The following is a 14,702-nucleotide window of genomic DNA, read 5'->3' on the forward strand; positions in this document are numbered from 1 at the left end:
CGCAGGTAATAATCCATGGTCCAGGTGTCGCTGTTAAAATTGCACTTAGTCTTGCGTTGGCAAATCGACTAGAATGTGAAATGTAGGCACCTACGGGCGTGAGTGCGACGTTCTTGCATGTTATAGTCAAACATACGTACTGATTGTCGTCATCAGGTGCCACTGGGTGTAAACATCCGTGAAATCGCATCTGATGTAAACGATGACATTGCTGCAGTCGCTACAGGTGGCAGATATGAAAGCTTCATATCCTGATAGGTGGATGGCGCTCTCAGTGTTTGGTTCACAAATGATGATTATAGGAAATTTGTTCTTAAAAACAAACGGACGAAAGTCCGAAATGTGGGATCTAATGCCTCTGACATTCCGTTGGAAGATAGACGCTTCCTTGGCCTCTTTAAGGAACGAATGTAGAGGAGCAGCCATGATGCTTCTCAAGACCGGACAGTACCGGATTCAGGGCATCCAGTATTTGAAGTGCACCTCGAGCCGCCGGAGTGTGTATGGCGGTCAGTAGTGCTCGTAGCGTCTTCATAAGAGCCCTTATCATGGCGACAACTTGTTTGTCGTCGTCTTGGTTGCTGCCAGAAGGTGAAGCATGATTCGGCGAGCGTGCTACATCTTGTCGCTACGCTGATGGATCTAGCCATGGCAACGGTGGGCACTCCTCGCATGAGGCAATGATATCGGAGACTTTCTGCTGAGCAACATCATTGCTACTATTCCTAGTTGTATGCGGAAGTTTGTGGATTGTCAGTGGACGCGGTGCATCCTTAGCAATAGCAGTGGGTTTCCTAGATCTCCAGCGACGTGAACCTCGACGTCGCATCTTAGCGGCAGCCTCCCTGTGCGAAGAACGTTCCCTGGCCTCAAGACTTTCGCCTCATTTTTCACATGTGGGCAATTCTTTGAAGTTGCATTGAGAGAGCCTTGACAATTTTCGCACTTTTGGTTTTCTGCACGACATGCGTCCGAGCTGTGCGACCCAGAGCATCGTGAGCACACGGCAGCATTTGTGCAAACCACACTAATGTGCCCTATCCTTTGACACTTCCTGTACTGAAGCTGCTTTGGGACAAAGGCCGTACAATTTGTCGTTCTTTTGTCGTACCGAACTTGACATGTGACGGTAGGCTGTCTCCTCTGAAAGTTAACTTGACACACTGCGAGTTTCCCAGGCGACGGGCTTGCAATATGACAATTCCCTCTGTCGCCGGCTTGATGAGAATATGCAGGTGAAGAATTACCTACTTCATACACAACGCCGGCCGTAGAGTCATGATCGCCTTGTTTATAGCAGCGTACGTTAACGCTATCCAGCACCTTAACCCTGCTCAGAATGTCTAGCGCGCTGCGGTTTGTGACATCTATAGCGAGGATGTTCTTACGGGCATTGATCCTTAGATCTTTGATCTGACCCAGAAGAAGTGCCTCGAGCGACACAGATGTGGCTTGGAGGTTGATCCGGTTTAGATGGTCGCTAGCAGCCACAAGCACAAATAAAATTGTGAGGTCTCATGGCTTTCGCGTCCGGATCACATTTGCCTTACTTGTGGAAGGAGATGTCCTGACGAGTCTTCTCTTTGCTTTGTGGTTCGCTACGGGCACGAAGTCGCTGTCATCCGAGGTTTGATCACTGGTCCCTGAGTAGATCACAGTGTCCTCGCTGTCGGTGTCCCTCGGGCGACTAGGCCGCTATCTCGGTGCGGCCGCTGTTGACGTAGAAGGACCAGGAACCATTCTAGGTGACTCCACGTCCATCGCCGTAGATAAGGGAGCAGCGTCTCCCACAAAGTACCTCCAAATTCGCAGAGACAAAAAGGCAGCGTTCGAAAGAGGACACGTCGTCGTCGTCGTCCCTTTCCAAAGTGAGCAAAGTAAAGAAAGCTATCGCTTTAAGCATTTGGAAGTTTCGCACGAAAGGCAAGGCATTGCAACTGATAGCAAGGTTTGCTCTCAAACTCCTCGAACGTTGTCATAGCTATATGCTGCCGCTACATGTGGGCGTGACGCACCACACAAGGTAAATCCTGCTGGGCAGAAGGAATAGTGCCCCGGCACCTACCACGCATCTCGCGACGTTCGCAGAATTAGGACTGCTGCCAGTGGCGTTGTACGCGTTGCACCTCGGTGGTGCATGAAATTAGACTGACGCAATGGAAACCGTCGGCGTTAGTCAGCGGCCAGTAAAATACCAGACGAATTTAGCTTGACGCCTACTGCCTGTTCCCCTCATGTCAGTGCATACACACAGCAGTTCAGCGAAGAGGTTGGTGTGTTTATGGATTGCATGTGCACAAAGCTCATGACAGCAGCGGCATACGGCTGCCTGAAGACGTCAAAATAGTCCCAACCCGTGTCACCCTGCACAAACTCATTTGTGTCTTAGAAGGACAGAAAGTCGAGCCAGTTCCAATAGAGACTCATATTAGAAAAAAGGCAAAACACATGCAGACAGAAGAGAAAACGGACTATACAAACACCGGAGTTTGTGCTGCCCCTTTGTGTGTTTGTGCGTGTCTGTGTGTGTGCGTGCGTGCGCGTGTGCGTGTGTGTGTGTGTGTGTGTGTGTGTGCGCGCGTGTGTGGTGTGTGTGTGTGTGTGTGTGTGTGCGCGCGTGTGTGTGTGTGTGCGTGTGTGTGTGTGTGTGTGTGTGTGTGTGTGTGTGTGTGTGTGCACGCCTAACTAATTGGGGCCCCCAATGCCGATCGGCCGGCCGATTTTAATTAACTTCCAAGCTCCTTGACTTTGTTTCCTGATGTAAAGAAAGCTCCGATTTTGAACACAGTATTACATTTGTGAACGTTAGCACTAATACCAGCACTCCTCTACCAAACTTCTCGCCCTAACTCATATTTGTTGTAGTCCCAAGGGGGTGCAACATGCTAATTTATGGCCGCGTTTCGCTTCTCCTTCATCTTCAACTTATACCGGTGGATGTTTGCGTACTTCCTTACATTTATTTTCTTCGTTTATGTATACACTAATCCTCTTATATTGTGCAAAATATTTGAATGTTAATGACAACCTCTCATTTTTACTAGCCTCATTTGCTTATTGCAGGTGGCACTTTGAGACGAGTGCAACGCTCATTGCCAATTAGAAACTTATAAGGACCTCCAAGAGAGCATCATGATGAGGTTTTACCATTGTAGTTTTCGCTTGTGGTAGTTATCGCTTTGGAGCAATTGAAACATTCATTTGCGATAATAAAGCGACACCTTACTGTGGCTGCGATCAATGTCGCGTTTTGCTTACGCTAATTCCCACATAGTGCGTGGGCTCTCTTAAACGTCAAAATAAAATTCCGCAACAAATAAAATATACCGCCAAAGACGGAAACATGTGTTTTCAAATGTTGTCTAAACGTATAATCACACCGTGGCCACATATGTGATAAGCGCAATAAGACATCGGCGCCTTCTACAGATGGCCTTGTGTTCGTGTAAAAGCTGACGCATCTTAGCTAACACGGCATGTTTAATAAGTGCAGCTTTAATGAGAGAAGACGGGCACGACAGGATAACTATCTGATTGTGATGAATCCCAGAACCTTGCTCATATTATTGCTTTTCGTTCCTTGAGCAAGGTAGCCAAATATGGCAAGAAAAGAGGCCCCATACCATTCTAGCCACAGACAATCCGACACCAAAATCGAAAGAAAGGATGGAATTTTTCGAGGTTCACATTTATTTTTACCTGCTCAGCACTTTTCATGTTTGTGAAAGCCAGCTACAACAGTTTTGTTTTCAGGTGCTGGTGAGTAGAATGTTTACAGACAGGAAATACACATCTGGTATGTGACAAAGAATCACGTGAGAAAGATTTCAGTGGTGCTGCAGGCACTGACACTGTCACTAGCCATATCATCGCACTACACACACAGGAAACGAAAAAAAAAAGACTTCTTTTTTGGCGATGCAATAACTAGTACCTCAAACAGCGAGTAGCCTATAGACACATAAAAGAAGTAACATTCAACGCATCAAATTTTATATTTCACAATCCATCTAAGAAGCCTCTGGCGTATGTCTGAAGCAACTTTGCGCTCCATATTGTCTGTAGGTAGACTGCAACACGCGACGCTATAAACCACATAGCTAAACTGTTCTATTCTTTTCAAACTTCCTCGAACGGCGTTGCAAGTAAATCTCATTGCGTCTCTTACTCCCTGTACGAGCAACGATATCTCTTCGAAGCATCCGCATCAGCTCCAGTGTTGTCAATGCTGCGTAATCGTAGTGACAATTTCAGCAACTCGAAACGAGGTGTCGAAATCCCTGTACTATGGAAGACTAGCCGAGAGCGGCGCGAAAACTTTGGTCACTGGGCGACAGTGTCCAATTTGTTCGCATACTAAACGAAGAAGAGGAACAACGCTTTGTGAGAGGCGATCTCATCGTGGCGCTAGCCCGCGGCTCAACCGTGTACGACGGCAATCATGCAAATGGAACACAATCGACGAGGTTGCCTGGAAACGACGACGTGCAGTGGATTTAGCCGATGCCCGTCCACGCGGCTGAATCCCATGTCCGTGTCCGTTTTACCCTTTTGAAATGGCTTCGGCGTCGACACCGGAGCTGAATGCGGGTAATTGTTTATCGCTGCCTGCGCTGGGGCGATGAGAGAGTGGGCGACAGGAGGGCAGAGAGGGGGGAGGGGGAGAGAGAGAGGTAGCAAGCGCGAGATTTTGCCAGCGACGCCATCGGCGCTATTGATTCACGCCTGCACCTAATCGTGAAGTGCCCCTCTTCTGAGCTGTGCGGCTGCAACGAAGCGGGTCGGGGCGAGAGCCGCAGCGGACGTGCGCAATCGCGCGCGACAGTGACGTGCGTATAACACGGTGTCATCGGCAGGACACCTTTTCGCGCCGCGTGAGCGAGGAACATACGTTTGGCTGGCTTTGTCAAGGATCGTTAAGGTATAAATTAGAAGAGAGAAATTAATGGCGGGAGAATCAGCGTTGAAATGAAACCAACGGTGTGCGCAAACATCAATCTTAAAGAAAACGAATACATAAACGCTTGCGAGATGGTACCCGCTCCCAAAGGTCAGAAAAAGAAAGACCCGACTACGGAGACACTTCAATTATTGCGAACAGAATTTCTGGACCATCTTAGCATACCCATGTGGCTATAGACGATGTCGTTGGTGAAAAACCACCGCAGTCACTTTCATTTTCCAGTAAGACGTATCATGTCCCACCGATGCACCACGCCGCATGGGCGCGCTGCTTATGTGATCTCTCCTCTGTCACCTGCCCCACTTTACTGCAAAGGCAACGTTCGAACCCTGTATCAACACGTAGGAGCGCTCACTTTTTCTGAGCAATGTTATGGCACTCTATCTTCATAATCAAGTGAATTAGCAGTGTTTATAAATTAGCCACACATCTCTTTAAACTGTTTCCAGTGGGTATCGCAATGCTGCGCTATTGTATGGCAACTCCCCTAATATAACTTGGCGTTTGAAATTTTCGCATATATACATGCCTTGGCACTGCCTAGTTCATAAAAAGTTTGGTTTAGATATAACTTTTATGTATTGCCTGCCTCTGACCTTTCCCTGTTCTGTTCGGAACGCTCCGATTTATGCTTCTATGGCAATTTATTATGACGACTCAACCCCCCCCCCCCCCCACTCAGATCGCATGCCCTATTTAAGAGCCTTTAGTATATTCCACTAAACAACGTTCTTGTTGTTTCAAACTGCAACCCGATATCCAGTTCATTGACAGGAATTTTTTCAACGCCAGTTCCATGTTTCTTGACGTTGTCTTGATAACCCACATTCTTACAATTTCGCGTGCTTATTGCATACAGTGCATTAGGCATCTTACTAAACTTTTGCCTCGATTCAAATCGCAGTTGTCCAGCGATCAGTGGGGAGGTCTTGCGGTAACCAAAGTCCGATATCGAACGAATACACGAACGCGATCATCCCATTTACGATTGAGCTCATAATTTCGCTTTGCAATAAAAAATATAAAATTAAGTACTGGTTTAGAGGACAAAGACGTTTGCCGGTTTTTGTTGCGCTCCTACAAAACAAAACAAAATTCTCGTCTGAAAGTGCTCTGCGGATGAGAGTTATGGAAGGTTGGAATGGTCCACAATAAGAGAAAATAACATATCTCTCTTTGCCTCTCAAAGCCCTAATGAAGATCTACACGAGCAGATAACGACTTTCAATCAATGTTACAAGCCTGCAGCGAGTGGAATTTTGGCTTCGGAGTTTCCAGAATTATACTTGACATAAATATCGCTTTTTAGACAAAGAACAAGCATGTGGAATGGGAGATAAAGAATGTGACTGAGACAGTGGTTTACTTGGGTATGTACACTGCTGAAGCAACTAGCTAGCCAGATCATTATTCATTGACGTAATACGAAGGTTCTTTTACTGCTTTGGGCAAATTAGTCATTTAATACAAACAGCATGAAAAGCAAGAAAAAGATAATCAGCCATTTTCTGCGATTCACCTTTTTCTTCGACAGCATCATGATTTCCCAGCGAACAGCCCCATGTTCCGCAGAACGAGTACTGCATGGCCTCGTTACAGGACCCCGACCTCATCCATTACAGTGTCGCCTGTCGCCACCTCCGAATTACGTGGGACAGATGTCACAGTTCTCAGAGTCACCATAGAGCGCTACACAGCAAGCGCGAACCGTTGTGCGATAGTTCTGTAGTGAGAGCGTTCTGCTATGAAGGCCACATGGCTGCAGGAACATGGGTTAAAATACCAGTAGCTATGGCAGGCAAAGCTTTGTTGTAAGTGCGGGAGCAATTATCAGGCCGCCATCCGCGCACTATAGCGACATGCGCATGTAAGGCCAATGCATGCTAGTAATAAAATCGCTGGATATAATGCTCTATTCTGTCAGCGGATCTACATCTTTCAGCAGATCAGCAGATTTCCGTCACACACCCACATATATATATATATATATATATATATATATATATATATATATATATATGCGGGTTGTGATAATGGAGAGAGAGAGAAAGTAAAGGAAAGGCAACGAGCATAACCAGGGACCGCTTGCAGGACTATTCAATAATGACAATAATCAGAATTTTATTGACGCATTGTACCCACAGCTGCGTACCTAGCACTCAATTTATTCCATCAATGTTCTGCAATCCACAATGTGAAGGTGGTTGGCCAGTGAAGCTTTTGTATCACCTGATCCGATTGATCAATGTGACGTAGCCTTGATATGGGTCCTGCCGAACCTGAGCATGACATCGTTGTTCATGTTGACGTTGGTGTTCCTTTCGTCGCTCATCTTATTCGCGCTGCTCTTCAGGTGTGCTAACTCTGCATGGCTTCTTTTGGGTGAAACCACTCCGTCCTACGTAGTCTGAGCACGACGTCGTTGTGGATATTGGCGTTACTGTTCCGATCGTCGCTCATCTTGTTCACGCTGCTCTTCGGAAGTCATAACTATAAGTGTTCTTTCCATAGTGCTATCAGAACACAAATGAAACCAGCTGCTAGCCGTATCGTTTTATATATGAAATTGAAGTTACGCCACTCGATGCTTCGTATGCTACAGTAGCCGCTTCCCGGGAACTGCAACTTATGCATCCGTAATCTTTACCCGGAAACGCTTGCGGCGAACACTATGCGTGAAGGCTAGCTTTCTGGTTCTTTTTTTTCTTTTCCTCGCACGAACGGCGCCACCGCTGCCGCGGATGGATGGATGGATGGATGTTATGAGCGTCCCCTTTGGAATGGGTCGGTGGGTTGCGCCACCAAGCTCTTGCTATTAAACTGCCTAATGTCCTATCTAGGTTATAAAGAAAAAAGAACAAAAAAAAACGCGTTGAACTCCCACAAACAAATTTTCTGACCCCCTGTTTTTAACTTTGGTTTTGTACGTCTCCGTTTTTCGCCGTTTCCCTACTTTTATTCACCGATTCTTCCAATCGCCTCTTACCAAACGCTATTGCGAACGTGCTTACTTTTCCCCTGCTCTCGCTGAACCCAAGGGCTTCAAAGAGGCCAGTGGTGCCTAAATCGACCGCTGGGCAGATGTCTTCACATTCCAATAAAAGATACTGCATCGTTTCCCTAGCTACACCGCAGCAAGCAGATGCTTCTTCTTTCTTCTTATATCTCGCTTTATAGGTGCGCGTTCTAGGCATCCTGATCTCGCTTCGAAAAGTAATGAGCTTCCCTTTGAGCTATTATACATTGTTTCTTTCCTGATTTCGTTTTTTCCTCTTACGTAGTTAATAATGGCAGGTTCCTTTTCCATTGCCGCCACCCATAAGATTATTTCAGCCTCTCGGACTTTCCGCTTGACGTTCTTTGTTGCTGTGTTGCTCACCTTACAGGCCGCATACTTGCTAGTAAACTTCCTAGTTCTTTTCCTCCACTGTGAATCAATGTTTTTCCTGGACAGATACCTCAACACTCTCCCAGCCCATTTACTTTCTTCCATATTCCTCAACCTTTCCCGCGGCGAAACAACCTTGTTGTGTCGCTTGTGGCTGGGAGTGGCGTTTACGAACGCATACTCCTACCGTATGGGAATGGCCGAGAGCCCGATGTGCGACTCCTGCGGGTACGAGGAGACCATCGAGCACCTATTGTACCTGCCCTCGCTACGATGTCCAACGCCTCTCTCTGCGGGCAACTTTACGCCGACGGGACTTGAGACTGTTCACCGAGTCGAAGATACTCGGACCGTGGCCACACCCGTCACTGGCACGAAAAGCAATTCGTGCACTAGTGCAGTACTTGAAGTGCACGGGCTTAAGAGACCGTTTATAGTGTCCTTGTGTATGGTGTCCCACCCACACGTACTCAGTGCTTACTCTCTCCCTTTGTTCCTCTTTATATTCCCCTTTCCCCACCCCCAGTGTAGGGCGGCAAACCGTATGCTGTTCTGGTTCACCTCCCTGCCTTTCCTACCCTTGTTTTCTCTCTCTCTCTCTCAGTCGTTTTTCATAATCAATTGTACTGGGAGCTTCCGTCACTTCAAAGTTAGTCCAGCCCATATCACCCTGCACAGCTTCATTTGTAGTCTTCCCGTGAGCGCCCAATGCAGGCGTCCCCCTGACATTTGGTTCCCATCGAGTCCTGATTGTACCCCTGATTTAAAGCAAACAACCGAATTTCGAAAAGTAAGTCCTGGAACCATTACACCTTTACAGCTACCCCGGAGCACCTGGTACCTATCCTATTGTATCCCCATAGCCCTATGTTCTTCATTATGGCTGCATTTCTCGTCCCCATTAGTGTTATTGTATTTTCCTGTGTTTCCATATGTCTATTGCCTTCGTTTACCCATATAGCAAGGTATTTGTATTCGTTTACCCAAAGTATGACCTGGCCCTGCCTTGTCACTGTCTGTACACTGTCTGTACACCATCACGTCCGCGGATGCGTGGATCTGAGTGCCATCTGGTGGAGCTGCGAGGAACCCAGCGGCACACAAGACGCGCACCTCGCGCTGTGATTGGTTCCATCTTTGCCCAAGGTCGCGAATGTATTGGAAAGTAAAGGTATACAGTTTCACTGTAATACTGGTCCGGAAATTTCACTTGAAAAAGTCGGCTCCTAATGCATATGATTGCGGAACTTGAGCGACAAGCTTCTTGGAACAAACTAGTGGTATCACTATGTGGGAATTAAAGAGCACAGCACGTTCTGTCCTAACATAAAGTTTAAGCAACATTTTGGCGACAGGTGTCGCGAGGCATGGTGAACTCGTTTTAATTTCGTTAAGAAAGAAACGTTGTTCTTTAGGATGTTATGCATCTGCATGACATCTTTTGGTAAGTCTAACAGTAGGGTTCTTTCCGAGGCTACAGTGGCACAGAGGATACGCGTCCAAGGCATCGAGGAGTGTGGACGCACTCGCATCACGCTCCGCAATTTCCATGTTTTTCGTGTGGTCCAGTTCTTCGAACCTACGAAAAGTGCACCTCATCGTTTCCGGGAAGTCAAGCGGCAGCCAGGGAGGCCAGAATTTTGGCCCTTGGACCGTTTATCACGGAAATACGACCAAGGGATTGCTACCTCCACAAGTGAGCCAGTGTAAGCCTACCGACGAGTAACGAGCGGCGGCAGCCGCGACGCCGGCTGCGACTCCGCCACCGCCGCGACGCCGACGCAGATGGCGTCTCAAACTCCTGCGCGTTGTGCGAAAAGCGGTTCAGCGGGAAGAGCCTCGACCAGCCATGATTCCAACACCAAAGAGCACATGGATTGCACGGACATCCGACCGCACCAGGCGATGACCACAGACGCAGGGATAAGCCCATCACCGTCCACCATCAACAGCGGTGAGAATACGACCGACAAACGCATTCAAGACGCCCAAGAGGGATGGACCACAGTTGTGTCCATCAGGGAAAGAAAAATGCAACGGAGAGAACGTGCGCAGGAGCACCGGAAGAACGAATCTCCAAAGAACGCAGACAAGCCGAGATTTCGCCCGCGACGCAACGGCAAGAAACTACCACCCTTACCAAAGGACGATTTCAAGGTCATTGTGAGACCGCATCAAGGACTCTCGCTTCGAGCAATTACAACTCCAGTGTTGGCCCGTGCTATTATAGAGGCTTGCAATGAAAAGATCCAAGGTGAGCAGTTTCTGCTACGCATTAAGCCTGGATCGAACATTGTAATTGTTTCAACCCCAGAAAAGGAAGTCGCAAACACATTGCGCCAGATTACATCACTCAAGATAAATGGAAAACCCCATGTGGTGAAAGCGTATGTAGCTCTGGGGGACGGAGCAGTTCGGGGGGTCATCCACGGACTCACCCCACATACGCCCTCAGACGTCCTTAAATCGAAAATCAGAGTGCGCACGCTAAATGTGGAAGTCGCTCACGCACGAATGCTGGGGGACACTAAGAGTTCCGTCATTGTATTCTTCGGAAACCTAGTACCAAGATATGTGTACTACGAGGGAGGCGAAATGGCCTGCTATCCGTATCGAAATACAGTGCAAGTCTGCAAAACATGTCAAAGGGTGGGTCACAGAACTGATGTGTGCCCACAACCGGAACTGTGTGTGTGTAGGATTTGTGGAACGAAAGATCCTGCAGACGGACACGAATGTAACCCGAAGTGTTCCTCGTGCGGTGAAGCCCACCTAACGGGGGACCGAAGCTGCAGAAAGCGTCTGAAACAGGTTGGCCGACCAGAACCGTCGTCAGGACGCCAAGAACGGAAGCCATAAAAGGAACGCAGCCTCAAGCGTAAATAAAGGTGGTTCGAGTCGGAGGAAGAAGAGCACGGATATACTGCGGAAGGATCTATTCCCTTCGACCAGGAAAATTTCCCGGAAGTACACCGTCAAGAAACCGGGCGGGGACCAGAGAAGTCCAAGATGAAGAACGCAACACCTCAACACCCTCAGTCCAGGGAAACCATTGGCCAACCACAAATGGCGGCACCAAAGGTAAGCTGGGCGCAAGATGCAGCTCCCACTGCACAACATCATACGAATCACAAATCGGTAGCGGATCAGAAACTTATAGAAGAAAATAGATCACTAAAAGCCAGTCTGGCAGAATTGAAGAAAGAGATGGCTGACCTTAAGCAAACAATACACGACCTCGCAAACAAAACAAACGAAGCGTCTACAACACATGTTAGTAAACCCACACCAACACCAGAAGAGCCCATAGGCAAGCCGCTGGAAACAATCACACATCAATTACAGATAATGTTCGCAGAATTGCGTGCTCTTAAGAGACACGTAGACGACTCCCTAAGCTGCATCAAAGTAACCACACGAAAACGCCTTAATGATAGCCCAGGAGCCCCTACCCGTCGTCCTAAAGTGATAGAGACGACGGATAGCGATAGTACCATTCATGGCTGACACGACACGCAGAAACACTGAAAACCTTGAGGTATGGCAATGGAATTGCCGTACGTTACGTAATAAACATGCTGCCCTTGCACAATATATACAGTCAGCGCCAGTCCTACCCGACATTATGTGCCTACAAGAAATTGGGCAAATTACACAAAAACTAAAAGGATACGAGACGTATTCCAATCCTGATTATCCTAGGGTCGCCAGCTTTGCGAGAAAAGACCTGGCCCTCAGCGTCACGTATATGCCACAGCACGACACACAGCATCAAATACTAACGGTGTGGCCATGCAAAAGAAATAAAGCCAAGACTGTAATCGTAAATATATACAGTCCTCCTCGAGAGCGAGCACCATGCTTCGATACCCTACTAATTTATGCAATATCAGACATAGAGCGAAAAGACAAGCTGCTAGTGGTTGGTGACTTCAATGCACCACACTCCGCCTGGGGTTACAACAAAGACTCAGTGAAGGGGAAATCACTACTTGAGACGACAGATCGATACGGGTTAGAACTCATTACCATACCGGGGTGTTACACACGTTTAGGCAATAGTGTAGCGGCGGATACAACCCCAGATCTAGCTTTCTCGAGCCATCCAGGGGAGACGCGGTGGACAAATTTGGAGGAAAATTTGGGCAGTGACCATAACATTGTCTCGATAGGTATCAATTCCCCCAAAATCCGTCGCTCCCTAGGGAGGGCTTGCATTACAGACTGGACTGTATATCGAGATAAACAAGAGCAGCTCATTTTCACAGAAGATATTGAAACCTGGGTGGAGCAAATACGCGAAACACACGAAAGAGCAACGAGGGAGATTGCTACAACATCGGATATAACAGCGGTAGACAGCCGCCTCATACATTTATGGGAAGCACGCAGAAGCCTGACGAGACGATGGAAAAGACAAAGATTAAATAGAAAGCTCAAAATACGTATAGCTCAACTAACACAGGAGGCTAATGCTTATGCACAAACACTAGAAAGCAATAATTGGCACCAATTCTGTGAATCTCTACAAGGAACCTTACACACAAAAATACATGGGCCATTTAAAGAAGCATGATAGATCCTGCAAGTACAAAAACAGCGACGAACCGAGATCTGCGATTACTTGAATGCGAATTTCGAGACGCTGATACCCATCTCCTAGACACACTAGAAGACATGTATATAGGAGCAAATTCCACGCAAAATCATGATACTCCCACATATTTAGGAGGGAACAATGAGGAGCTAGATGCCTCTATATCGGTGGCAGAGGTTTTCGCGGCAGCGCAAACTTTCAAGAAAAATACGGCGCCTGGACCGGACAAAATAACAAACGCCATGATTCGCAATCTTAGCCTCAATGCTTTAACAGGGCTAACAGATCTTTTTAACAAACATGTATGGACTGAAGGAGGTCAAATCCCACAGGCATGGAAGCATGCAGAGATAATTCTAATACCGAACCCAGGGAAACCGAGGGACATAAAAAACCTCCGACCCATATCCCTTACCTCATGTCTGGGTAAGCTTTTTGAAAAGGTTATACAGATGAGACTCACTAGGTACATAGAAAACAGCAACCTTTTCCCGGAAACTATGTTCGGCTTTAGACAGCATATGTCGGTACAGGACGTGTTTCTCCTACTGAAAGAAGAAGTATTAAACACAGAAAGAAGAAATGCAGACAGATTCATAGTGGCATTAGATATAAAGAAAGCTTTCGATACCATCTCGCACGAAAGCATTTTAACGGAACTATCGAACATGCACTTCGGACAGCGCACTTATCAATACATAAAATCCTTTCTAGACAACCGCACAGCCACGATAGGGCTAGGATCCACCCGCTCAGATGTTCTACAGACCCCCAAAAGAGGAACGCCGCAAGGTTCAATTCTTTCACCGCTACTCTTCAATATAGGGATGAAAGGACTAGCGGTGAAACTACAAGGGATCCCAAACTTAGGACATGCGATTTACGCGGACGACGTAACTCTCTGGACCGCAAAGGGATCTTAAGGGGAACGTCAGGAAACCCTCCAGAAGGCAATTAGCATTGTTGAGGATCATGTAACAAAAGCTGGCATGAATTGCGCCCCGGAGAAGTCCGAACTAATCCGAGTAAGAGCACCTTATACACGAAAGGACGATAGACTTCCGATAAAGCTTGCTCTGGGAGGTCAAACAATACAGGAGGTATCTAAAGCTCGGATACTCGGACTATGGATACAGGAAAATGGAGCAGTAGGGCACACGATCGCAAATCTCCGGAAAACGGTTAACAGCGTGTCTAGGATGATAAACAGAGTAGCAAGAAACAGAAAAGGCTTCAAGGAGGAAGAGACAATAAGGCTCGTACAGGCATTTATCATAAGCCGTGTAACCTTTGGCCTTCCTTTCCAAAAAGTATCAAACTCAGAGGAAACCAAAATAAACGCCCTCATACGCACAGCTTATAAGGCGGCGCTTGGTCTACCGATTTGCACTAGCACGACCCTTTTTAATGCAATGGGTATTAGCAACACATTTGAAGAACTCGTGGCTGCAACACTGATTGCACAACGAGAAAGGCTCAATTCCACGGAGCAAGGTCGAACACTTCTCCGTCGATTGGGGTATCCACTCAGACCGGCACATTGTAACGACCAAACAGAACTCCTCCCACCGAACATACGAGCTCAGATCTCTGTGTCCCCAATCCCTAAAAACATAAGCGAGAAATACCACAGACAACGGCGCCTTGCACGGGCCAGGACACTCGAACGCTGGTTCGGTAGAAATCTGGAGGTTTATTACGCGGACGCGTGTAAACAGGATAGCAAAACATTTACTGGGGTAGCCACAAACGCA

Source organism: Dermacentor andersoni, chromosome 4 (genome assembly GCF_023375885.2).
Source record: "Dermacentor andersoni chromosome 4, qqDerAnde1_hic_scaffold, whole genome shotgun sequence".
NCBI lineage: Eukaryota > Metazoa > Arthropoda > Arachnida > Ixodida > Ixodidae > Dermacentor > Dermacentor andersoni.